The 26935-nt window shown below is 43.2% G+C and overlaps 2 long non-coding RNA genes across 2 annotated transcripts in view; one reads left to right on the top strand and one right to left on the bottom strand.

Moving 5' to 3' along the window:
* The window catches only part of LOC117033416 (uncharacterized), a 31315-nt gene extending 6065 nt beyond the window's left edge, over positions 1 to 25250 (bottom strand). The window contains exons 1-2 of the long non-coding RNA XR_004424877.1: positions 23938 to 25250; positions 23650 to 23780 (exon numbers count right to left, since the gene is read on the bottom strand). This is a non-coding gene — a long non-coding RNA (uncharacterized LOC117033416). The remainder of the gene's footprint in view (positions 1 to 23649; positions 23781 to 23937) is intronic.
* LOC117033415 (uncharacterized) lies at positions 6385 to 23944 on the top strand. Its single transcript, XR_004424876.1, has 5 exons — positions 6385 to 6648; positions 8200 to 8499; positions 12466 to 12573; positions 22953 to 23033; positions 23619 to 23944. It is a non-coding gene; the product is annotated as an uncharacterized LOC117033415 (long non-coding RNA).
* Positions 25251 to 26935: the final 1685 nt, after the last annotated feature.

The raw sequence follows: 26935 nt of genomic DNA, 5'->3' as shown, positions 1-26935 counted from the left end.
ACCTTTTTCCTCATTTACAGAATGGGAATTCCTCTTCAGACTTAAGAAAACTCCGATCACAATGTCTGACGCTTAATAGGCATGCAATAAGCAATTTTTTAAATTAGTTGTTCAAATTGCTCAATATAGGTTTTTTTTTTTTTGAAATGTTTCATTTCAACAGTTCTATTCCAACAGGTCCAAACAATCCCTGGAGTTTTAATCTGAAAAATAAAAGAAGAAATTTGAGGAGCAGGAGAGAAAACAGGTTCATTTCCCCTCCTCTCACTTGACTCACAGCTGCATAGCCTGGCTTCCAGTATGTTCTTATCTATGTTTGCAATACGGAAATTCCTTGCAGCAGCCATGTGTTTGATTCTGGGGCCTAACCTGGGAATGCTGTCCTGGGATACGGACTGGCAGGTGATGCAGATTTCCAGGTCATGTTCCCTTTTATATCTACTGGGTTGGACAGGGAGTGGAGAGAGAATAAAATGGAAATAAAAGTTTTACTTTTAATTCAAATGTTAAAGTTTGCACCATTGAGAACAGAGCATATAATAGCTGGTCCCTGCCTTCAAGGCAATTATAACCTATTTGAAAGGACCCGACTCAAGCATATGAATCTGTGAGCTGAAGTCACAGGATATGATCAAGTGTTTCAAATGTCAGGATGGAAGATACAGACACTCGGAGCTGGGGAGAGGGAGGCGGGAAGGCTCCTACTGTGGCTGGATTGATGTTCAGAGAAGCACTGTAATGCAGGGTCTCTGGTCCCGCTCCCCACACAAGAACGTAGGACATGGTGAGGCCAAAAAGGAACACCCACGGAGCCATAGATAGGGGAGTCATACCACTATATTCTCAATGGCGGCTGGTCGAGACGCAAAAGCAAATATCTGCCAGTACCCCAATGAGGGGTCTTCCTGCACCCCAATCTTGCTGGCGGCCGGGCGAGACACAGGAAGTAGGATCAACACGATCCACAATCCACAATCCACTTGCTAACCGCACTTGCTAGCCGCAATCCACACTTGCTAACCACACTTGCTAAGCGCGTCATCTGCCATCTGTGCTTGCTAGGGTAGCCGTGGCAGTTATGTCAGTGGCCAATAGCTAACTGGTTACAGCTGATGGCCAACTAGTTACAGCTGATGGCCATCTGCTACCCGAGCCAGCACCTTTCCACGTGAGGTCGAGAGCCTGGAAACTGCTCTCTGGGACTCTGTCCCTACAAGTTCCTAGCCTGCCATGCCATGTTGGACTCTGCTGGGGCAGATGGTGTCTCTATACATTCACCTACTTTTTACTTGAATTTTCAGCTGTTCATTCCAAGACTGTAACTTTCTAGAAAGGAAGTACCAGCTAGACCCGAAAGCCATTAGGCGAGACCCATCAAAGGGCCTGCCCCATATGCTTTGAGGATTAGTGTTGGTTTTATTTAACAATCTAATTAATGTTTTCATAATTTAACAATTTTGTATGCTTTCTGGAGGGCTTTCTAGGGGAGCGACCTTGGCAAATAAAGCTATGTTTTCTTTCGTTCTTAGAGAGATGCCTTTTCTGATCCTATTAATGAGAAACATCCTTCCTCTCTGGGCTGGGCCAACTGAGTAAGAGCAGGCTTTCCTGCTCTTGGGACAGGGTAGGGGTTCCCCAACAGTGTGGCCAGTGTGGGATGGGGAGGGTGGGGGCAGAGTAGCAGCTGTCTTCTCAGCGCCCAGTCACCCCAATTTCAGGGCCAGCCCCTGTTCAGGGTCTAGCTGTATCCACTGTGAAATGTACCCTGGCAACCTGCTGTGCTGCATGGACTAGGCCCTTTCTTTCTCTGGGACTTCATTTCTTCCTATTTCAAATGGACATGATTATCCTTATTTTCCATGCCTCTGTGGGTGACAGCCAAGCCACCTGTCAGCAGTGTGAGAATCACTGGGGAAGTTTACATGAGGCCCAGGCCAAAGACCCAGTGTAGACCAAACACGAGAAGTCCTTTGTGTGATGAGGTGCCTCCAGGGAAAGCACACTACCTTCCTCCTTCCAAATTAAGACCCTGGGGAGTGGTGGTGCGGCATGCAGAGGCCAAGTCCCTGCTCCATCACTGACTTGCCATGTGCCTGCTGGTGCAAGTTGATTGGCTTCCCTAAGTCTCTTCGTCTATAAATGGGTACAATAATGGCATCACTTTCATCCTTCATAAAGCTATCATGAGAACGAAATGAAATCATGTATAGGCAGTCTTCACTCTGCAGAGTTCAAATAAGCATGAATTTCAGTTATCACTGTTTAGTTCAATAACACAAGTCCCCAACAACCTGGTTTGAATTTTAGTTACCACATGTATTAATGGTGAGTAATTGTCGTGCGGGGTGTCAGGCGGGGTCTCTGGTCCCACTCCCCACATAAGAACGCAGGACATGGTGAGGCCAAAAAGGAACACCCACGGAGCCATAGATAGGGGAGTCACACCACTATACTCTCGCTGGCAGCTGGGTTGGAGACACAGGAAGCAGGAGCAACACAATTCTCAACCCTCATTGTGCCGCTTGCAGACTCAGCCACCATCTTCTTGCTAGCTCCCCCCTTTTTTTGCTAGCCTAGCCACGGCAGTTATATTCATGGCTAATGGCTCATTGGTTACAGCTGACGGCCAACTAGCCACAGCTGATGGCCATTTGATCACAGTCGATGGCCATTTACTACCTGAGCCAGCACCTTTCTATGTGAGGCCGATAGCCTGGAAACTGCTTTTTGGGGCTCTGTCCCCACAGTAATTGCACAAAGTACAAACTTCTCTGCTAGTTCCTCCATCCCCAAATCTCTATGTAAATGAGAGAGGCACGTCATGATCAGTGACCAACTGCACTACTTATTTCAAAGCATTTGGGTGACTGGTCACCATGCATCTGTTACTCACTTCACGCACAGACAGCAATGCATGTAGCTGTTTCCTTGTCTCCCACGTGAGAGACAAGTGAGACATCACGTGATAAACCCATGTGAGAATCAAAAAGAGGGAGTTGGCCAAGAAAGATGAAAGGGCAGCAAAGAAACAAAAATGATAATGCTGGAAGTGAAATTCAAACCCAACATAAATGGAGTTAAAAAAGGAATGGCTGACCATGGGAATAGTGACAGTGTCACTCTTCTAGAGATCTTGGGGAAGGCAAACTTAATGACATGCATGAGGAGAGTGGTGTGACAAAAAGAATGAAAATGTCTCAGAGGAAGTGACGCCAGCATAAAACTTCCCATGAAAGAAACTCTCAGAGATCCTTCATAACATTGAAAGCACACACGAAAAATAAAGCATTGGAAGCTGATCCAAACTTAGAAAGGAGCATGACAATTTGTCAAGGATAGAAAAGATGCTTTCTTTATATCATATGTTATATGATGAGAAGAAGGCAAGCACTATTCACACTTCTCTTGACAGGATTTTTACAAAGAAACAAAATATGTTAATTGCCAATGTTTCTAATGTTTTAAATTACAATCTACTCAGTAAATATTGGCTTCATTATCCTTTTCATTTCAATAAACATTTATAACTGACAGGAAGAGAGTTCTTCATGTATTGACAAAAAAATTTAAAGATCACAGAACAATTATAACTTTCCCCCATAATTAGTAAGATTGCTTTCCTTGTTTGCAGGTTTTCAGCTTTCTCGATCATTTTTACGGTCCTGCACTACCATGCAAAGTGAGGACTGCCCGCATATAAGGAGAAATGCTGATAAATGGTGGTTGCCATTATTATTATATTGGCCCAGGAAGTCCAGAGGAGCAAGTCACGCCTTTTCTACTCACTCATCAGGTAAGAACACTGGTTGAGGAATATAATAACCAACAGGAGAAAGGGTTCTGAGCTGGGAAGCCTTACCCGGGGAACTTTCTATGTGAAACAAGTAAAGGACTGATTTGCAACCACAGGTAACATGGTCCATGGAAATTTGCAAGTGCTCCTATTATCTTCTAAGATACTTCTAAGATGCTCAACATTTGGTAGAATCTTCAAACCCCACATTTTATTTAACTGACATTAGAAGAGATAGAAAGTTTCTACGTGGGTTTAAGATCCTGAAGACAACTCCACCTTCACCCAACTCTCAAGAGAAGAGGTCTGGAGGATGGGATGGAGGGGGTGGTCAAAGGCCCAGAGCATAGACTGGTTCTGAATTTCCAACTGTTTCTAATTTCTCTAGTGAACCAATCAATCTAAAGCACTTACGTTATTCTCAGCTCCAGGCAAAATGAAGGTATGTGAGGTGGGTAGGAAAGGGTTGCAGATAACTCAGAAGGCAAACTCTGTGCCAAACTGCCCTGGTTCAAATCTTGGATCTATAAACTAGTATCTGAGGGACTCTGGGCAAGTTACTTATCCTCTCCATGCCTCAGTTTCCTCATTTGTAAATTAAAGATAATAGCAGTGTCTTCCTCAGTTCAGGCTGTTATAACAAAAATAGCACAGATCGGTGACTTAAACAACAAATATTTACCTCTCACAGTTCTGGAAGCTGAGAAGTCCAAGATCAAGTGTGTGGTGAGACCGGCTTCCTAGTCCAGTAGACTGCCATCTTCTCACTGTGACCTCACATGGCAGAAACGGATGAGAGAGCTCTCTGGGGGCTTTTTTATAAGGACACAATCCCCATCATGAGGGCTTCACCTTCATGACCGAGTCACCCCAAAAGGCCCCACTTCCTAACACCATCACATTGGGGGTTAGGCTCCAGCATATGAATTTGGGAGGGAGACACAAACATTCAGCCCATAAGAAATGGTATCTATTTATACAGATGCAAGGTCTGAGTTAAGCCCTTTGCATAGATTCCGGCATACAGTGACTGCTCTAAAAATGTTTGTTTTATTAGAAAGCAATTAGTTTAAAGAAAAAATAAAGATAAGATTCACATTCATGCAGAAAGTTGCAGAGCATCAGGTTTTTACCATTATCCAAATAAATTAATTCTATTCTAAATTATTCGGTACAGAGAATTTGTGTTGCTGGTATAAAGATATGAGCAGAAAACTAATTATTGGTAAGTAGACCCCTGTGGTCCAGTGGAAACTTCAGACTTTCACCCATCTTATGGGCTCTCACCGTCTCCTCAACAAAAATTAACTGTTCTCTGCCTGAGACACTTTTGAGTTAATGATCTATAAGAAGGAGAAGCCCTTCATCTATTTTCACCAACATAGACTACGTCCGGTACAAGTTGTATCATTTTCTAGAGGTGGGGGTATTCAGATCCTCTCCTAACTCTCCTTTCCCCTCCTTCTTATCAGTGGCAGGTTTTAGTGAGGGGGCTGGCTAAGGCGAAGGGTTGGTCTGTGGGAAGATGAAGATAAGAGCAGGGCGAAGGGTTGGTCTGTGGGAAGAGATGGAGAGAAGCGCAGGGCATCATCCATGAAGTTCTGAGCACTCCAGCCCATGCTGAGCTCTGTGCACCTCCCATCTCTATATTACAGCTGGTCTTGGTTGGCACTCAGCATATACTAAGACTTTGTTTGCCAACTGATGTCCACCAAAGTAGCTATTACACTCCATAGGGTAAAGTGCCCTCCTTTCCTGTCTCACCTCTCACACAGGGAGCCCTCGATAGCTGTCAGCAGCAAGTGCACGCTGATTGATTGAGAGGAAGGACCTCTCAGGGAAGTGGGATGGCAGTTCCTGGGCTGGGAACAGCCTGGAGGGGAGGGTGAGACTGGTACATCCAGAGCCTGCATCTGTCTCATTTTTATCCCCACAACCGGCAGTCAGGACAGTTTTCCGCCTCCCACGGAGTCTGCCTGGGAGTATGTCTTGGGTGATGTAATGGTTCCATGAAAATGAAAGTTGGAAATGGCGGAGCTATACTTTCCGGAGAGAGTGGGAGGGAAGGGCCTAATGTCTTTAAAGACCATATGGCAAATAAGACTGGCTGCATAAATTGCAGGGCCCAGTGCAAAATGAAAATATGAGGCTCCTTGTTCAAACAGTATTGAGAATTTTAAGACGGTGACAGCAGAGCATGAAACCAAGTGCAGGCCCATCTAAGGGTGGGGCCCTGTACTGCACAGATCTCATGCCCATGAAGCTGGACCTTCAACAAATCCAGGAGCTCTGACCAGCTGGGGCATGGTACACTAACTCACCACCTATATCTCTAAACTCAGTGGGCTTGGGAGTTAGGGGCAAGGGAGGATGCGGTGTCTAGCTCCTTTCTCCCTGGCTGAGAGCAGGGATGGGAAAAAAGGAATGCTGGCAAGACCAGTGTGTTGTGCCCTCAGAAGAGGCCCCAGCGGCCCCACGGAAGGAAATGTTAAACACAAAGTCTCTGTGTTTATCTCACCCGGTCGTCATGTAGCATGACTAAGGCCGGCCTGCAATTCTACACTGGGTGTGCGCAGGAGGAACCACAGCCTCACGATGACAATATTTACTTCACTGTTGCCTTGGGGAGCTCTAAATGCAGAGAATGGCGGCGGTTTTTCTCTAGACCTCCACTCTCGTGAGCAACTTCTTTTTGCCCATTGATAGTGTGCCTGGTGCGGGTCGAGTGGGGTGTAAATCACCTCTAGGAGAAGAGCCAGGGAAACTCAAGACCTTCAAACTCTTACTGTGACCAAGGCTGGGGACGGGACGAGGCTACTCACACTCCGTTCAGTTTGCCCACCACCGTTTAGCTTGTGAGTGTTTTCTGTTTTGTCTTGTTTTCTCTGAGTACTTTCAGATGACAACAGTGCCCATATCTTCTCTTTCATCTCTTCCCCCTCCATAGCTGTGTTCCTATGTGTAGGTGCTCAGTTTACAGAATGGAAGGAGGAAGGATGGAGGGGCAGCCAGGAGGTCTGTCTTGTATGCTAAGTGTGTTGGACAGAGGTGGTGTGGCCGAAGGGTGAGGACGGTCTGCTGTTCCTGACAGCCGGCTCATCCTCAGCGACTCAAGGCAGACTCAGCTGACTGGAATTCAGGTGTTGACTTTTGCCAAATATTTTAAGAGCAATGAACACTTAACAGCTTTGTGAAGTTCCCCACAGAGGCACCGGAGTTTTCTTAAGGATTTAGCTTGTTGTGAGTGTGTAACACCTAAGAAAACTCTGCTTTTGAGAGTGATGTCCCAGAAAAGCCAGATAATACCAGGAAGATGAGTCTCTTGTCTGCAGGAGCCTAGCAAATCTAACGCCCTTTTGCTTCATGCAGCTACTTCTATTCTATTTACGCTGGTGGCAATACGTTTCCTCTGGCATGATTTCTACATGTCAAACCTATCAACCTACGTTATTAGAATGGTTGCACAGGTGTTATCTTTAATCTTTGTAACATAAGCTGACATATCTAACTAACATAAAGGAGAAATACAAGGAAAGTAATTTGCTATAATTGAAATATTACCATTTTATTCTATGAAATATATATACATGTGTTACAGATTATATTATATGTATGTTATATGCTAATGTTACATATTGTTTATTATATAATTAGAATTACAATAAATACAATTACATTATATAACATGCAATATGCATATTGTATATTCTGTTGATTGCAGTTACTTAGAGTTAATTTAAGACTCCTTTTTCTAGACTTCTAAATTCCCAGATCCTTCTGTCTTAATTGGTCCAGATACTTGATGTTATCATGTACATCCACTGAAGAGAGGCTAATTCTTTCAGCTGGTAGCTTTATCAGACAGCTAGCTATTCTGCTTTTTTATAATGTGACACAATTACATTACATCATATGTGAACAAATTATTATTTGCTCTGTATCTTTGCATATAGCCTACAATTACACATTTCATTTGCAAGCAAGATTGGCTGCAAACTATTTCATGCTCTTATGAAGTTGGACAGGTATTGGAACACATATGTAAGCAGTCAGTATCTCAAAGGAGAAAGTACTATGACGATCATGACTTTTTCCAATGGTTTTAGCCAATTTATAAAACTGAGTAGTAAACAGAACTTGCTGCAGGCCAACTTGATACTCTTTGGCTTTCCGTAGTGACTGTACTTATAAGTGTTCAGGCCGGGTGGGGTTGGGAACTTTCTTCAAACTAGGCACTTGGTATCAATGATTCCCAACCTATTTTCCCACCACACAACTTCTGGAACTTGTTTTTCCCTCACTGTTATCACTCACCTCACATTAGAGACATCCTTTATACACAGATAAAGTGACAGACTCTTGGTGGCCTCTCCAATATCAACCCTCTATTGCTTCCTGGTTAACAGTGGCAATCTCCCTCCATAGAGGATCCAGATGTCTGCTTAGGCCTGGTCATGTGACCCAGTCCTGACTAATGGGACTTGAGGGGAAGTTGTCCTGAGTCTTTTGGGAAAGATTTCCCTCCTCAAGAGAAGAAAAAAGAGATATGGCAATTCCTGCATTTGGATGTGGTGTGTGGAGAGTAAGAAAATCCACCTGTGGAAGATGATGGAGCAGAAAAATGTAAAGAACCTGGGTTCAACTGTCATGGCTGAGTCTCTGCATTGACCAATCTGCTTCTGCCCTGCCTTTCAACTTCTTGTTGGGTAAGCTAATAAGTTTCCAGGTTGTTTAAGCCATTTTTGGTTTTTGCATTTTGTTACGAGCTTCTGAGAGCATCTCTCCCAACTAATAGCATTCACTAATTAATAATACACATAATAATGAAGAACCCTGTATCAGATATTAGTGGGAAATGCAAAAGAAATAGAAAATGTGTTTAAATAAAAACTGCAAAAATTTCTGCAAGATTTGCTTAGATTATCAGTTTTCAACAAGATGTCATACTGTTAAGAGAGAATCAAAGAAAAATATAAAACATGGCTCCCTTTTCTTTCAGGAAGTTGACATTGCTATCTTTGAAAGCCACATACTCTGATGTTGTTTTGGAAAGCACTGGGACATAAAACATTTCTCAGAAATAGGAACTCACCTATACAGCCTACTGAACACATACCCTGCTGCTTCTGTCTGATTTGGAATATGCAAGCAATTTGCCTCTAAGAATTTATTACCATCAGGTTAATAATCGTCACCCGACATTTGGAGAGTAAATCGTAGGCGCCTTTCATGTTTTTTTAGACTCTATCTGCAGCTGAGCAGTTAGACAATGTTGTTAGACAAATGCCCATTTGATGGCTGAAAATAATTATTTTGTGCCTTTCAGTTTTCCTGGAAGCCACATCCATTAGGCACGTTCTGAGGGTACTTGTACGTTTGTGTTACACGGCAGTATGGTAGTTGTGGTGACAGCTTTGACTCAAGCTTTCAAAGTTTGGCGAAATAAGCCTCATTTGAAACATAAACTAGTTGGTTGGCCTTCACATCTTCCCAGAAATATAATGAAAATAAACCACAATCTAAATTCCCCTAGAGAAGTTGCAGGGGGTCTGGCAGCTGGGGGTCAGCTCTACTCCAAGGTGTATCAGAACTTGAGAGGACCCCTGTCCTGCTGAGGAGGAAGTGACAGCAATGAGAGGGGCTTTTATGGATGTTGGTACTTCTGCTGCACTGTGGTCAAGGGATACGACTGTACAAGACCTGCATAAACTCCAGAACCTTCCACAGATCCCTTCTGTGCTGCTTCAAATGCAAGCTCCTCATCTCAGCTTTCCAGCCCCTCTGCTACACCACTGATCCCACTTCTCTCTAACACCCATTAGTCTCCTCTCTGTCCTCTGAAGTGGACACGTTTATTCCTGTGTCCCTGCCTTTGCTCATGACATTCCCACCGGCTGGAATGCAACCCCCCCCTCCATTTTCTTTCTACATCTCCCCTCTCTGCCATCTTTACTGCCTAGTTCAAGTCCCACCTCTTACAGGACTATCCCGGCCATCAGTGAGCTCTCTCTTCTGATAATAATAGTCATTACCACGTATCGAGCATGCAGGATATGCCAGGTAATCACATTCATTATGTGAAAGTCTACCGTGATGGAATGGGGTTTTACTACTCTCCATACACTGTTTCTGTCCATCCCCACCTTGGGACCTGGCACACGCTGTGAAAAGGGCATTTGGTAACGCAACTCAAGGAATTTGATAATTAGAGCTCTTGACAAAATGATGCTTAGATTGTCTTGCAGGTGTTTCTTTTCTGGGAGCTTAAGACCCCAACCCAGTCACAATGGAATGAGATGGAAATAAAAAGAAGGCTGATAACATTTATCAGAGGCTAGGGGAGAGGCTGTAGGACCCAAGGATTAGGAGAAAAGGGCTTAAAGTAGAGAGAATTCACAGTAATGATTTTGGTTTTCTCATGACAGAGAGAGGGGCCAATCATGGGGCAACTCCAAGAGCCATGATCAAAGGACCTGCTGATCCTAAATAGACCCTCAGTTGTCTAACAAAGAGCTGGAGGACAGGCTGAATAGGCACAGAAGGGTCACCTGAATTCCCACCTTACTACAGACTCTGAGTGAAAGATTGTTGGTTTTTTATGGAGCGTGCTTTCAGTGGAGCACTGCATGTTATCTAATGGACCCTCTAGAAATTATCTGACTCAGAAGGGGATGCATCTTTGTCTATTAACTAGGCTAATTAACAACTCTGTAGGGGTAGAAGTTCAGTGATATAAAATGTATAAATGCAAATGATTCTAATCTATAAGGATCAAATACATTTTGTCCAGTACAGTGGCTTAAAGAAGATGGGAGTTTATTTTTCTCTCTCTAACAATCTGAGCATAAGTAGTCCCTGGCTATTATGACAGCTTTACAGTGTGTGAAACTGACTCTTGTCCTGTTGCTCTGCTATCCTCCACATGCAGCTCCCCTTTTGTGAACTAGGAGCCATTCCAGGTCTCCTGTCATCATGTCTACAGTCTAGCCAGTGGGAAGGGAGATCAAGGAAGAAGAGGAGACTATGTTCCTTTCATCTAGAAACATGACCCAGAAGTTGCACATATCATTTCTGCTCACATCCTATTGACCAAAAGCTATCACACGGCTACACAGACATACCAGGGAGGCAGGGGAATGGGTCTTTATTCTGGGCACCCAGGTGGCCAGTTAAAATTCAAGGATCTGTTACTAAAGCAAGAAGGAGAGATGGATATTGGGGGCCAACAAACAATCTCTGCCACCATCTTCTTAAAGTTTCTAAGTCAAGTGCCTCTATTCTTCCTTCAACAGCTCCCCCTCCCAAAAAAGGGAAGAGACTCTGCCCCTTAACACCTTTTTCCTTGCAAAACTTGGGCCAGATGCTCACAGAGACTTTCTTTTGCCCTGTCACACACACCTAAAAGGGTGGATTGTGCTTTGCTCTTATTAGGTGAATGTGGACCCTCCAGTTGCAGTTTGACCTCCCTACTAGGAAGACATGGCTATTTTTCTTTTGTGTATGTGTGTGTGTTTTAATTTTTTAAAGATTTTTATTAAAATATAGCTAACATACTAGAAAAAGTAAACACACCTACCAAGGCAACACTTTGAACTTTTAAAGGCAGTGCAGGTACTTTCACATGGTGGGAAGACTATTTCTCATATTGGTATGCTTTGGCTCTGTTTAGGAACAAGAGATCTTATTATCATCGTGCTAAGGAGCACTGGGCGCTCTCCTATCCCACCTGAGCCTGCTTGAATTACTCTCCCCTCTGCTATCCAGGAAGGATGGCACCAACTCCTCATTATCTATCTATCTATCTATCCATCCATCCATCCATCTATCTATCATCTATCTATCTATCATCTAATCTATCAATCTATCTAGATATAGATTACATAGATATAGATATATAGATATACAGATATGTAGATATAGGTATTAATTCTAAGAAATGACGGATGATCACGAACAACTAAAATTTACTGAGATTTACCAAGTGCCAGCTGCCCCTCTAAAAGCTTTACTAGGTTTACTTCATTTAACCCTCCTAACAACCCGTTGAGATTGGCAATGGTATTGTTGTTTTCAATTTACAGATGAGAAAACTGAAACTTAAAAAGGTTAAGGAACTTGCCCTAGATAATACAAAACCAAACTCCCAAGTGGTTTAGATTCAAAAAGAACATTTGTATTCTTGTTTTATTTTTAAATGAATAGTTATTGGGAATTTTTCTAGTGATCAATTGCTAATGATCAATTTTTACTGCAAAAAGCATGAAGTGAAAAATGGACATCACCTCTCATACCATTTTCACAAAGCTAGTCCCCGTAAATATGTTGCTATATTTCCTTATGGTCTTTTGCTTCTGCTGGTCTGTCTTCATATTGATCCCCGGTTTTGCTTTACTACCTAATAAGCTAGATCTCCACGGAAATAGCACTCCCAGTTTATAGGCACTCTCCTCCCTCACTGTTAATATGACTTCATCTAAAGCTCCAGCCTCAGTGTGACCTTCAGAAATCGCTCAGATTGGAGGGACCTCTGTAGGACGGGGCCCTTGTCGCATAACATTCACACAGGGACATGCCTGGAGAGGTTTTTCAGGCAACAAGAGAGATGCTTGGATATTTTTAAAATGTCATTGTGCTCTGTTAGTTGTAACTCAAATCCTCCCTGTCGGCTGCAGCTTGAACCCCAGGGCTGCAGAGGAGACGGGATGTGTGGCGTGGTCCCAGGCTGAAGGCCTCAGCTATCAACAAGGCATTCCCTCAGAGGAGAGCTAAGGCTTTTTCAGGTAGGAGCCAAGAAATTGAATTATATGATGACATTTGGTAATTTTTTCCCCAACGGAACATATCCAGAACAATAAAATTTTAGAGACTATGCATTCGCAGGCACTCAGCATGGTGTTGGGGCCTACAGACTTGGGACATGAAAGACAAAAATTTCTGGTGAAAAACACTAATGTTCTCTGAAGACAATTTAATTTAGAAATGTTTGCTCAGATTATTTAGGCCGAGTTAGATTATGGATCCTGTGACTGTTCAAATTTAGATACATTTGGCTAGACTGATTAGGGGCAAGAAATAGTCCCAGGATGCCAAAGCGAAAAGGATAAAGCATTCCAAGGGCTTCTTTTCTCTAAAAGAATCTACCATCCATTATTGAATGTTCATTCTTCTCTCCTCCGAGTTCTTTTCAACATTTACTGATTCTTAGCCAAAGGTGCCCTGTTCTGTTAGTCATCTTTTGAGGGCGTTGTCCTGAACACTCGATTGTGCTTCATGGTGGCCTTTCTTATTCTCCTCACGCCCATGGTCAACCAACGTAGCCAGCACACAGGAGCTGCTCACTGGATATTTTATTTGTTCCTGGGCTAAGCTGCAGAAGCAACCTTTCTGAACCCAGATATTCCAAAGAGCTCCCCTAGATGGGTTCATGGATGGCCTCTATTTTCCCGTTTACTTCATCCAATCTTCACAATTCTCTGGGAGAGTAAGATTAGCCTCATTGATAAAGGAGGAAGCTGAAACCCAGACAGGTCAAGAGATTTGTCAAAGGTCCCGCAGGAGCAAGTGGTAAAAGCAGGGCTGGAAATGAGGTTTTCTGATCCCAAGTCCAGCGTCCTTGCCCTGATATGATAGCTGTTCTCACTTCACCACAATGACCAGGCTGTGAGGGAACCTGTAGCAGTGTGTCCTTGGGGAGAAGGCAGGAGCATTTCCAGGACCTCGGTCTGCATTACTTTGTCCCTGGGCCCACTGTGCCAGGCCCAGAGGGGCCTCCATAGTGCCACTTGGCAGACTCGGGCTCCGCGTTTTCCTATTAGATTCTTTCATTCCTTTCTCCTTGCCCCCTCACCTCCCTACCATATACAGAAACAACCCCAGGAATAAAATGCAAGAGCTCCACCAACATAAAGCAAAGGTTAGAAATTGAACGCCACCCCTCCCGAAGCCAGGAAATTCCAGAGACGTGGTTCTCATGGCAAGGGGACTTCAAGTTACATATTTTGCAGTCTGGCTAACCCGTTGTACGTTTCAGTGTGAGGCTTAAGACAGGGTCTGCCTGTGCCACGAGGGTGCCTCCAGGCTCTCAGACCCATATTAGATTGCAGGCAGGCTGTACTGTGGATTAGCTGTGAGATTTGCAAATGTATAGTTTACAATGTGGTAAGAGCCCCGTGGCCCTGGAGCAGCAGCCAGTGTTACTGTGGAGGTGGTGCTGCTGCGTTTGGGGCATTTGCCCTTCAAACCGAGGCTGCATTAGCATAGCTGGGGCCTACGGAGCTCCCCGGAGCTCCCCTGCCGAATGAAGCAGTCTCGAGTTAATTTAAAGAGATTTTCCTGAGTCCTCCCTCCCGTGCAACCGGACGTGTTTCCCTAGATGAAACCTTGAGTGCCTCAGAAGTCCAGATAAGCTGGGATGCCCAAGGTTTCAGATTAGAAGACTGGTCTCTATTAGAAGTGGTTTCTTAACCAGTTGGGAGTTAAATATGGGGGTCCTGTGGCCCCCTCACCCTGGTCTGTATGTTCCTAGTGAGTGGGCCAAGCACCTACTCCAAGGGTCTCAGGCTGAGCACCTACTGCCCAACACGCCTCTGACCCCAAAGCAGGGTCCAGAGAGTTCTCCAGCCCATGGCAAGGCACAGGGCAGACCCTCACCCTAGCCTGGAGAACAGCAGTGAGGAAACCCCAGGCTTTTCTCCAAGAGTCACCCTACATAGAAGCCAGAGAGTCCCATGATTTCCTTGTCTCTTTCCTGAGCTGTCCCTGGCCCCACAGGGCAGTCCGTGGGCCTCTACACATCACGTCTCAAGGATCTTCCACAGTCTGTGTTTTAGCAGCGGAAGCTGATCCCAAGTCTCAGACAAATCGCCAATTGGCTGTTTGATTTGGGCAACTTTCTTGCTTTTTTTCTTACTCCTACCCCTTCCCCACCCCCCCGAGTGCCTACTCCGCTTCCAGGCCTGTCTGTCTTAGACCATTTTCTGCTGTGGAGCTCTCTCCCTCCCCTTCTCCATTTCTCCTCCTCAGCCCTCCTGACAAACTTCCTCCCAGCTCACACACAAGAAGATCCGTCACCGGGTAAGAATGACCTACACCATTGTGTTCCATATCCAAAAAAACACATTAACAAATTCTTTCTTAATACATATTGCTCTAACAGGTTAAGTGACTGTACCAGATCATGCAACTAAAAAGTGCAGGATTTGAATCCAAGTCTTTTGACCCCAAATACCTGGTACCCTTTACCAGCAGCTGCTTTTTCACCATTGCCCTGCTGGGGATTGACAACTGCTCAAGTCTTGATCTGTTACTTACCCCAGTAGGGTTTGTATTTTAGGACCCAGGGTGCTTATACCAGAAGAATAAGCCAGCATCAGAGAGAGGCTAGTGAGAGAGCCGGGGAGGGCTTTTCTGACTCTCTTCCACACACACCTCAGAGTAGATGGCTCCCACTTGACCTGCTCACGAGAGAAATGAGTCGTGCTCATGCGAAAAACTTCCACAGGCTCTTTTCTGCCAAATTCTACAAGGCAAAGCCGGGGAGGGGAGGACATGTTGCTGGAGGTACAATTCTAAGTGGAAAGCCGACAGTGTGGAGCCCACAGACTCTCCTCTTCCTTGCCATCTTCTCCATTGCCGGGGGTTCATTTTTGCCTTGAGCCCGAGAGGCTTCTCTCAGAGACTCTGGTTGTGGTTCCAAAGCTGATCCTGCCAGACAGAAGTCTCACGCCTGCGAAGCTGGTAACACTTCTCCCCCAGTCCCTGGAGAGCCCCATATCCCTTTCCTCACTGCCTTTCTTCCGTCCCCTCCATTATTTGTTGCATGAACGAATGAATGCTGCACCACTCTGCTCTATTTGTTGCCAAGTCACCCAGACAACTCATTGTCATGGGAGGGGCCCGAGGGACTTAAGAGGCTGCCTTTTGCTGGAGCCATGCTCAGTTTTCAAGGAATGGGTCACTAATGTAAACCTTAAGGCCCTAGAACTCTTGGTTGGAGAAGATAACTCACCACAAGTCATTTTAGTTTACAAGCATGCATTCAGATGGAAATTGATGCAGTCTGCCTTTTACATAACTGTACTAGATGGTTGCCCATTTGCTGTAACTGGAGAGAGGCTGGAGTAGCTCTTCTCCCCCAATATCACTCACACAAGTCTGTCTCAGTGCCTGGGAGTCCACCCCTAGAGATGTATTACTTTGTAGTTTTAAGAGCCTTTTAGACAAGCATTGTTAGCAACTCCATAAGTGGTGTTATGACACCGAATATTCAGGTACATTCATTTCTGTGATTGGGTCGCATAAAGATAGCATCATTATCCTAATTAAATTAAATAAAATCTATGCAAAACGGGACTCACATGCTTCTTATTTTCTTAAACTGAAGGCACTTTGTTGACTCATCCTCCCCCTTCCTCCGCATCCCTCTCTAAATTAGGGCTCAGCGGCACCTCCTGCTCTCTGGGGTCTCCAGCAAAACCACACCCATGGATTCGAGGCCCAAACTCTAGAAAAAGCAGGGAGGGTGCATGAAGAAGAAATGGTGCTGGAAGCAGAGTGGGAGACAAAGGAGCTAAGTAAAGAACAGGAGAAGAGATAAAGAAAGAGGTGCTCATGGGGTAACAGGACAGAGGACTACAGGAAGCAGTGATTCATCCTCGTGGGCTGAGGCTCTAATCCTCTTTCCCTGGACTCACTATATTCCAGTTTGTCCCAGATCCTGGAATCCCGCCTTTAGGGATGAGCTGCTTCGTCACTTGACAGCCTTTTAGCAAACCTCACTGGTCAGCCTGGGGCTGGTTCATGTGGCTACCAGTCTGCAGAAGGTTCTGCTCCTCTAATTGAAGGTCAGATGGTGAGGCTGGGCTGTGTAGCCCAGGCTGCTCATGTCGATGTTTTTGTTCACACCGTCCTTCGCATCTTCACAACCATAACAAAGAAGTTTTAGAAAGAACTGAGGTGTATGACTTGGGACTGACTACCACAAACACAGGATGCCGGAGATAAAAACAGGGAGTTCAGCAGTGATCAAGCAATGCACTTTGACCTTTACAGCATCCAGCTCACAAGCCTCTGTCCTCCCAGTTCTCATTCGGCGATCTGGGCAGACATGGGGATGGGATGGGGGTGAGGGCACAGTATTAGCTGCTGCTGGAGAACCAGGCTAACGAGCAGATGTTGCTTTGCCCATTTTGTTTTCTGAACAAATCTATGTGTCGATATTGAGTATCTGGAGATCAGCCCTGACCCGATGTCCTCAGATGTCAGGGCCGGGCACTCGTCCACCCGGGCAGTGTTGTTTAAAGCATTGGCTCTTGGGTACAAACGAGAGTTTTAGTCTCTGTAGCAAACGACTGCTTCCTGCAGTGGGCAAATCATGCCTCACCCTTTCAACTTCTCCTGGGGCTTCTGGATTGCAGGCTGGGAGAGAATTCAACATCCTGTTTCACTCTCACTTTCAGTGGGTTCTTCATGGTTCCCAGGGGCTCTCTCCTCTCAGAGCATCTCATTCTACCTCCTTTCGATCTTTGAAAATGCTTACCGAAACTCAGGCAAAGGACTTATACCTTTAGTTTCTCCTACTGAGTCAGAGGTTTCCAACTTTTACCCACCCCTAGTTGTAACACTTAACAGCAGTAGTTCTCAAACTCTTTGGTCTCAGGACTCCTTTTCATACTTAAAAATTATTGAGGACTCCAATAAGCTTTTGTTTATATGAATTCTATCAATAATTTCCATGTTAGCAATTAACATGAAAATTAATGTGAAAATTAAAAAAAAACTTGTTTATTAATCCATTTAAAAATAATAAACCCATTATACCGGGGGTGCCAAAAAAAATGTACAAATTTGAGAAGGTGTTATCTATGTGTTACTTTTCGAAGTTGAATTGAATTACGGTAGCAATGTGTAGTATGACGTTAGCTCAAAAGATGATGTTAATCAAATGAATGCCAGCGTCATTCATTGTATTAGAATTTTAATACAGTTTTTTCATTTCTTCAAAGGTATATACATTTTTTTGGCACCCTCTGCATATTAACAAAATACTTTCATGAAAAGTAACTACATATTCAGAAACAATAACAAAAAAACCTAGTGAGAAACCTGGCATTGTTTTCCAATTTTGAAAATGTTGAAATGTTTGATTTATTTGAAGTCAGTTTGATTCTCATATACGCTTCTGCATCAGTCGGTTGTGAGATCACACATACTATAGCCTGTGGAAAGCTCCAGGGTACACTTGTGAGAGAATGAAAATGAAAAAGGCAAAGAATGTCTCGGTATTGTAGTGAGAATAGTTTTGAGTCATGGACCACACTGAGAATTGCTGCTTCAGAGCTGTTAAGTTTCCCAGTATCAACTGCCTTCTCTTACACAGGTGCACACACACACGTGCCCACTGGCACATGCTTGTCTGGCATTTTTGTTTTGGCAATGTCATGATGTTCTTGGGGTACCTGAAAACTGTGCGTTGTTAAGAGGCGTTTGCGCAACCTCGCTAGTACCAGAATAGAGGTAATGGCCCCACTTCAGAGCTACATAGTCTCAGGGTTGGATGCTGGCTCTGTCACTGAGGCGCTCTGGCCTGAAGGAAAATGGCATAATCTCTTTAAAGCCTCAGTTCCTTCTTCTGTGAAAGGGGACAGTAACAACTTCTCTTCGTTGAGTTGCTGGGAGGAGTAAGGACAAAACACACGTAAAGCAGCAGCTACAATATCTGGCGGAGACACAATAGTTGCTCAATATCAGTGGGTATGATCACGGTCATCGTCATTATTATTCAACAATAATGCAAGCTCCATGAATGCGGGGACTTTGTTCACTGCTATAACTCTAGACCTCTGGTTACTGCTCATGAGATACGAATGCATGGACTTTTGTGCAAGTTCAACTTTCTTCAGAACCTATTAGCCTGACTGAAGGTACAGTCAAACAAATGAAAGAAGATCAGGTGGTCACCTCCCCTGGGAGCTGTCTAATTAGGGGGGAGAGTGTTCACCCTTGAGAAACAGAGCAGTAACCAAAGGTGTGTGATGAAGAGTCAAAATGAGCAGAGCCGCCAGCATTTATTGTAGTTGCTCACAGATGGGAACTTCTGACACCTGGCAGGGGGATTGCTGTTGGCTCCGAGGTCTATTTGTCGGTTGCTATAGTTGTTTTAATCCCTCCAGCAGCCTGCATGCACGACTGTGCAGTGGGGAGGAGACTGAGAAGATAGTTCTCAAGGATGGCTACCACCAAGCCCTCTTCTGCACAGACTGCTCCTCCCATCGGAGGATTATTTCATCTGGACTGGTCTTGTGACTGGCTTTGATCAATAGAATGCCATGGAGATGACATTCTAGAACTCTCAAATGCAGGCCTTTTTAAGACAGCTTCTGCTTCTTCCCACTTGGAAGAGCGCGGCCATATAAGAAGTTTGGCCATCCTCAAACCGCCATGTTGTGAGCAAGGCCACCAGGAGGAAGGGCCGCATGGAGAAGCACTGAGGCACCAGACACGTGCATGAAACCTTCCTTGACCTGCCAGGACACTACACCTAGCAGCTGGATGCAGCCAAGTGAGTGACCCCAGCTGATATTATGTGGAGCAGAACTGCCTGGCTAAACCCAGCTAAGCCACAGAATCATGAGAGATAATAAACTGCTGTCGTGAGCCATTATTTTTTGGAGCGGTTGGTTTCACAGCAATAGAAAACTGAAACAGGAGGGCAGGGGTTCGGTAAGAAGAGGGAAGGGTGGCAGAGCCACTGTACTCACACACCTCTGGGTGTGGTAGATGACACCCTTTTCCTCCAACGTCTGGGTACAGAACAGATAGAATAAACACAACTTTGCTAAGGTGTTATCTGGATTTGCACTTATATCCTCAAAGGAAATCCCATAAACAGTTGTCAAGTAGGAAAAATGTTTAGGAACAGATAACAGAGCTTCCAGGACAGACATGTCCAATGTTCACTATTAGTAAACATGCAAATCCCTCCTGGTACTAATTGCTACCACTGTGGTTTCTCTTGAATAGTTTTATTTTGCATTCCACTTCTATGGGGACCACCAAATTCCTCCTGCCAGGCTTTTGCTTATGTTTGCCCCTTCTCTAGATGCCCTTTCTCTTTCTCTCTTCCAATCGAATCCTACCATCCTTCACGATCCCACTTGACCCATCAACTCCATTGCAGGATTTCCCTAACTCCAGCTCACACTGGTCACACCTCCCATGAAGGCCCACAGCACTGGTTGTATGTCACATACATTTTGCCACTTAGAATCCAAGCATCACAGATGGTTAGGGCTGACTGAACTTCAGAGGTGAAGTCCGGGACCTGGAGCTCAAGGAAAGTGATGTGCCAATATCTTATAGTTAGTTTAGTGGAGTGTGGAACATCAATACTATAACTCTATAATTTTGGTTACCTAAATTTACCAAACATTTGAGTTAAAATGGAACTGAATGGCTGAAAACCAGCAGTTGCAAAACAGGCTCATATCTGCTATAAAATGAAGAGAAGGTACTTAGAGTAGGCAGCTGTAGAGTTAACTTCCGTAAGACTGTACCATGGACAAGGTAAGACACTCAGAACAAGCCTCATTTGGGGGAGAAGATTAAGATCAAAACAATAAAAATGTATCTGTTTGGTCAGAGCTTATAATTTGGGCAGTTCTGATGTAACAAACCAAAGTCTCCATGTAGTAAAGTACCTGACTGGCCAGACACAGCCCTTGGAAAGCACTTGCTTCACTTGTACCCTGGCCTGAATCAGGATCATCCCACTTGTATTTGCAACCTTAACTTGGCTTAGAAAGTTAAGTCTGACTCTTAAGGGTCGTTGAGTAAGAATCATACCCAAGGTGAAGAACAAAGAACTAAAAAGTTAATAATTAGACTAAAAACAGACAAACAAACAAAAGAGAAGAATCACATTTAAGTGTGTGGTGTTAGCCCTTTTGTAACAGACTTCAGTGTAAGTGAACTGATGAGTTTTGCATAATCAAATCATTGTTGATTTATTTTCTTAAATGTGTTTAAAGCAATTAGGAGAATCTGATATATTAGAATTGTGAAGATTTCAATTGCTTAAGTGTGCAAAAATGTTAGGGGGAATCTAATTACTTAAGTTGATGTTTTTGAGTTATTAGTTATTCAGTAGTGTGTGGGTATTTTCAAAATGTTAATTGCTTAAAAATTAGTAATTTGGACACTAAACTAAGTAGGAATCACTGTGAACATTTTTTAACCACTCCCCAAAACCCCTTGGACACAAACAAACCTTGACTTCTCCCGGGGGAGTTCCTACCTCCAAGGCTGGAGACCTCCCTCAATCACACTGATATTGCCTTGCTTTCTATTTCTTTCATATGTGTTTATTTTCCATCATGGGGGCAGAGATGTGGCATCCATTCTTTTTTTGTTTTCACTGCTCAGGGCAACCCCAAATCATCTTTACATTTTAAATTAATTAGATTTAATAGAATCGAATGGGACTTTTAATCTAATGACAGGAACATGCCTGGTTCTATAAAGAACTGAATTAGGCACAGCTCTTGTCAAGAAACACTCCTGAGGACATGACACAAGAGTGAAACGGTTTCCCTATCTAGAGAAAGGACAGTGTCAACACACTCACTTGAAACATACTGTGCTTTTAGATGGTGCTAGCGAGCAGGTAGGTGGGGTTAAGCAGATCTTCCAGAAGTAATTTTGAAGAAGGAGGTTATGACAGGCTCCAGAACTGTCTTCATGGGAAGTAGAAGGAGGAAGACATGATAAACCAAGGAAGGCTAGGAGTCATGACTCCAACATCTCCTTCCTCACCCTGTAGCCACTGCGCCTTCACTCAAAGAGAGACAAGTATCATGCATGAGGAAAGCCAGAGAAGGGAGACAGAGCCAAGGTCAAGGGTACAGTGAGTTTAATTTGGGGAGCAAAGCAAAGAGAAACTCGGGGAAGTTTCACTTTGAAAGAAGAGCTCTGAAGAGGACCAATGTTCACAACCCTAAAGGTGACAACCAGGGTTTTATTCCAAAGACAGTAGGAACTGAGACTAATCCTGCAGGAAACCTGGATGGCCAAGAGGGAAGGAAAGGGAGCCACTTGGAGAAGAAAGCTGCTGAGGCGAAGTGGCCAGAGGCAGTGGGAGAGACGCACAGTGTCTTGAAGAGCCAGAGGCAGACCGAGAAGATACAGGAATGGGGTCGTACAGCCACGAAGCAATTCAGAAGCAGAAATGAGTAAAAAAAAACCAAAAAAAAAAAAACTGCCGACATACGAGACTAGGCTGAGGTAAGAAAAAGCATTTGAATCACTTGCATAAAGCCATTTAAAATTATGCAAGGTGATCGGGTTTTCCAGAATGTTAACATTTGGGACCAGCATTCGCCTTGGTGCCAAGAAGGATTTCTACACCCATTGTAAGATCTTTAAAAGTTAATCTTTTTGTGGCAGAAAAAAAAAAACTGTTCCTTTATTTGTGCAGTGTGTAATTTTGCACTTAGGGGAAAATATGGTGATGTGAATCACCCTAAATTTCCATCACCATTGACTTGGGTTGCTTGGCAGAGCCAGTAGACTTTTCAGCAGTATTTTAAAAAGCAGTTTACTAAAAAAATAAATAAAATAAAAAAGCAGTGTGCTGAAGTAGTTCAAGACAATTCCTTTTTATCCAAACTGCATCAGTAGATATTAAACACAACATGGCTGGCTGATGTGGGAGGGTGGGGAATGGCAGGAATCTGAATACGAGTCCCAGCTGGCTGCGCTGAGCGTGCTGTACGCACTTGCTTAAGAATGTTTCATACACTGTCTCATTTACCAACCTGCCCCATGAGGCACTACCATTATTTACAGGGGAGGCCCCTAATGCACAGAGAGGTTCCGCAATTTGCCCCAGGTCCCAGAAGTGCCGGGATTATAATGTAGGTGTCTGACCCCAGCACAGCTGATGATGGGTGATGGGGAAGCAACAGCACTGAGAGCTGAGAGGGGACCACAAGCAGGCATCAGCCTTAAACCAGGAGCCAGTTTTGATGTGCTTAACATGGGGGAAAAGATGGATGACGTATGGAAGTGACTGTGCCACTTATGACTGCCCATGACTTCTCGCTTTTTTCTGTTATTTACATTTTCGTGTATTTTTGCCCTGTTCCCTCCACTGGACCAACAGCTCTTGAAGAAGAGGGCTACCTTCTGTGTCCCTTGCCTCTCACTTGACACCTATTGCACGCAGAAGCCCATCAGTGAAAAGGTAACGGATTCGTCTTTTCAGCCTCTTGCTTCACCATCTTTGTAAATGAAAGATAGTCACACTTGTAGATTTTTAAATTGTAGTAAATGAAATTGGTAAATACTTGACGGGGGTTTTCTAAATGCTCTACCAGTAGAATGAATTGAACGATACTTCGAATTTTAATGGAACTTTTTTCATGCTGTCTTCAGGTTGATGTTTAATTTAAAAGTTTACACTAGAATTTTGGTCAAATTTTCCCTAGCATTAAATTGCCCTCAGCCCCTGTCATTCTGTTGAGGTGAAAAAAAATATTCTGCCTATCAAAATACTATCAGACTGTCCTAAGTTATTTTTTTGCTTTAAAGAAAGAGAAACTCTAGAGTTGTCCTTTAGATTTTCTGATGGAACAATGTGCGGACGATGCAATGCTGAAAACTTGGTTAGAAAAAAGAGAGAGAGGAAAGAAAACACAGAGGCTAATGCTAACCCTCCACGGACGTGCACCTGGGAGCAGAGAACTGACCCTATCGGGGTCTAGAATGGTTGATACTGTCGACATGTTGCTGACTTTCTGATCAGATTCCATTTGTTACTCTTTCTCAGGACCTAAATAAAGAACCACAAATCGCCCTACCTTTCGCAGGAACTAGGACGATCTCTTCTAGTCGAAGAAGGGAAATCCTCCCCCAGTGTGCTGCCAGCTCGGAAGGCGTGGAACTGCAAACGGCCTGGGCTCATTACAGTGGAATTGAGTCTGGGCATCGTCTGAGAGGGGAAAAAAGGTTTCCTGAGGGAGGCTCGGGCAGCAGTGGTGAATCAACTGTTGTCGCAGCGGACTTCGGGGAAGTCCAGTATTAGGAAGGCCCCTGTTTTGTGCAAACTGATCAAATACAGATGTTTCCAAGGAGTTGACCTTACTCACCAAGACTTCACTGGAGATTGAACGGCGGACAGCCGGTCAGCAGCGGGGTGAAGGCATGTTTTGGCGAGAGGGTGTAAATGTATATACAGTTGACAGGATGTGAATGACACTGGACAAACATCTCTTCTATTGATAAATATGTGTTTGACTTCCACAAAAGTTTTATACCAGGGAGATGTGGTGAAAAATAATAAAGTTTCGGGCTTTGCTAGGTGTCTCCTGTGTACGTCAAACTCTGAAAGAGATGAAGGGGGGAAAATATTAAAAATGGGTTCAACCTTCCGTCTTCCTGAAATATCAGTTTTCATATAAAACTCATCAGCTGAGCCAAGTATTAGGCTTGATCAATGGCAGGAAACTAGGGGATCAAATGCTAATAAATCAGAAACAGATACCCCCTCTTGAACAGAAAATATATCTCAAAACTGAAAACAAGGAAATCATCTGATGATTTTCTAATGTATGTGCAAGGAGAAAATGAGCTTTTTTTTGGGGGGGTGGGAATGGCTGCACCTTAAAATAGCCACAAAAAAATAAGATTCTTAAACACCTTAATCAGACTTGGACTTTAAAACACACAAAAGAATGGAGAAAGATCCAGATATTTGGGTGAAGTCTGGATACTAAGGACTAATCGAAGTGTTTGTGGGTGTGCAGATATTAAGATAGCAAAGTGAACACATGAGACCTTGTTAATAATATTTTTGCTACCTATTTTAATGCATTTTCTCTCTTTTAGAATTCTATCCCCAGCCCTCAGCCCTCACCCTTGTCTTTTAAAAATGTCCCACAATCCCATTCCCTTACTTCTTAGTGTTTTTTTCTCTTATTCATTTTCATTTCGTAAAGTAAATGTGTTACTGAAATAAAATGTACACAGAAAAAGGCACAAATCGTAAGTTCACAACTACGTAAGATCAATGAGTTTTCATGAAATGGACACACGTGTGGAACCAGCACCCAGCTTGAGAAACAGAACATTATCAGTGTCCCCAGTCCTCCTGCTCCAGTTGCAGGCTTTGCCTCGGAGAGTGATCACTGTGCTGACTTGTAACCCTACAGATTTGTGTTGTTTGTGTTTGAGCTTTATATAAATGGAGTCATAAAGTGTGTATTCTTATGTCTGCTTCTTTTGCTCAACATTATTTAAATTGTGCAACTCCTCCGTGGTGGTTAGCTGTGTGCTCATTAATATTTTAAACTGTATTGTTTTTAATAACACATGCATTCATTTCATTAATGCAGTTTTGTAGGTACAGAAATGTCTATCTATTTCAACGCACTGATCAGTCTCGGCAGTCAGAAGAAAGTTCAAAAAAGTAGCCCACCCTCAATATAAATCACAAAGACTTCACTGAGCTGTGATAAAATTCTGAACTGACATGTCTGTAATGAAAAGCATATTATCACCAACACCTTTGAAAACTTCATAATGTTTTTTCTATTTATTTTTCTTAAAAATACACATGCAATTATTTTTCGTTGTTGTTGTTTTACGTACCTTAAACAAGAACCCAGACAGTGTGGTCCTGCTCTCTGAATGGAAACTGTTTGCTTCTGTGAAAATAGAGAGCTAAATTAAATTAGAAAATCCTGGTATTCAGTAGGACCAAATTTCTCTTCCTTCCTACTTTCCCATTCCACAATCTATCACCTAGAGTAATTAAGACCAGGGAGGTATCATCTTCACTGGATTAACCTTAACTAAATTGTGCTCATTCAACATGTGCCCTTTTGATTAGTCCGAGCAGGGCCTGCTGTCTCGGATACACCCACCTTGTAATTCTACACACTTAATTAATTTCAGATGAATAGCAGAGGGGATAAGCTAAATTCTCCGATTAATAAACTATAAGTCCTTGTGTGTGTCAGAGTAGCTCAAGATTTTCATTCTTCCTTTGTTTCTTTGCCCTGCAAAGGCGAATGGAGATTGAACTACACACACACACACACACACACACACACACACACACACACACGCAAATATATACACACAGCTGCAATTGTGTGAGGTTGGTAAAAGGATCCCTGAGCAATTTCATCACTGTAAAGGGCAGATCTTGAGAGAGAAAATACGGCACAAATTATTAGTAAAATAGATTATTTTTCTGCCAACCATAATTTTTAATGTCCTCCTTCACCTGGACCTCAGTCTTTAGTTTTTATTTGCACATATTTCCTGTTGTATGTACAGATTCTTAATTACGAAAATTCAATATCAATGCCATTAATTTTGCATTTTTAATGCACTTCTCAGAAGTAAAATATTATTAATAGTCTGAGAACTTTTCTGAGAAATGGTTTGAAATTATGTGTTTAATCATCAAATTTAACAGCTCTCACTATATAAAAAAAAATTTGTCCTTATGGGCATCCCTGACAGCAAAGAAAATTATTTCCTTATAATAAAACTGATCCCAAAGATGTTTATATGCTATAATTTATCTCATTTTAAAAGATGGCTAGGAAATTATAGGAGATAGATTTACAGTCTCTCCTTCAACCCAGAAAATTTATATGTCTAGTTATTAGTGACTTAAAAACTACTAGTGATCTGCATAATTGTATATAAAGAGTTTCCCCAGTAGCTTTTATGTCCTATGATTCAACTTAATGAGGTCAATTATATTCAGGGAATTTAAATTACTGATACTTAGGGAATATAGCCAACATAGCTGTTAGTTTCTTATGTTGGTATGCAAGGAATTCTAGTTACATAAGACAAAAAAAATATACATGCACATAGCCAATTTTTTTTGTTTAATTAAGCACAGTTTTTTTTCTTTAAGGCCATTAAGCTACTTTATAAGGAAAATCATTCAAGAAACCATATACTCCACTCAATTATGTCTTCAGATGTTAAGGCTGCTCTGATTTGTTTCCTAAATTTAGTCTTTGTTCCAAAATGATTTTTCAAAACAGCTCTTGAGTTACGCTGTTAGTATTTTCTACTAGTTTAGAAAATTAAACTGTGAAATTCTCGCACTCCATTTTTGAG

Source organism: Rhinolophus ferrumequinum, chromosome 13, assembly GCF_004115265.2.
Source record: "Rhinolophus ferrumequinum isolate MPI-CBG mRhiFer1 chromosome 13, mRhiFer1_v1.p, whole genome shotgun sequence".
NCBI lineage: Eukaryota > Metazoa > Chordata > Mammalia > Chiroptera > Rhinolophidae > Rhinolophus > Rhinolophus ferrumequinum.
Note: the sequence above shows the minus strand (reverse complement) of the source record. Positions and strands in the feature narration are given on the sequence as shown.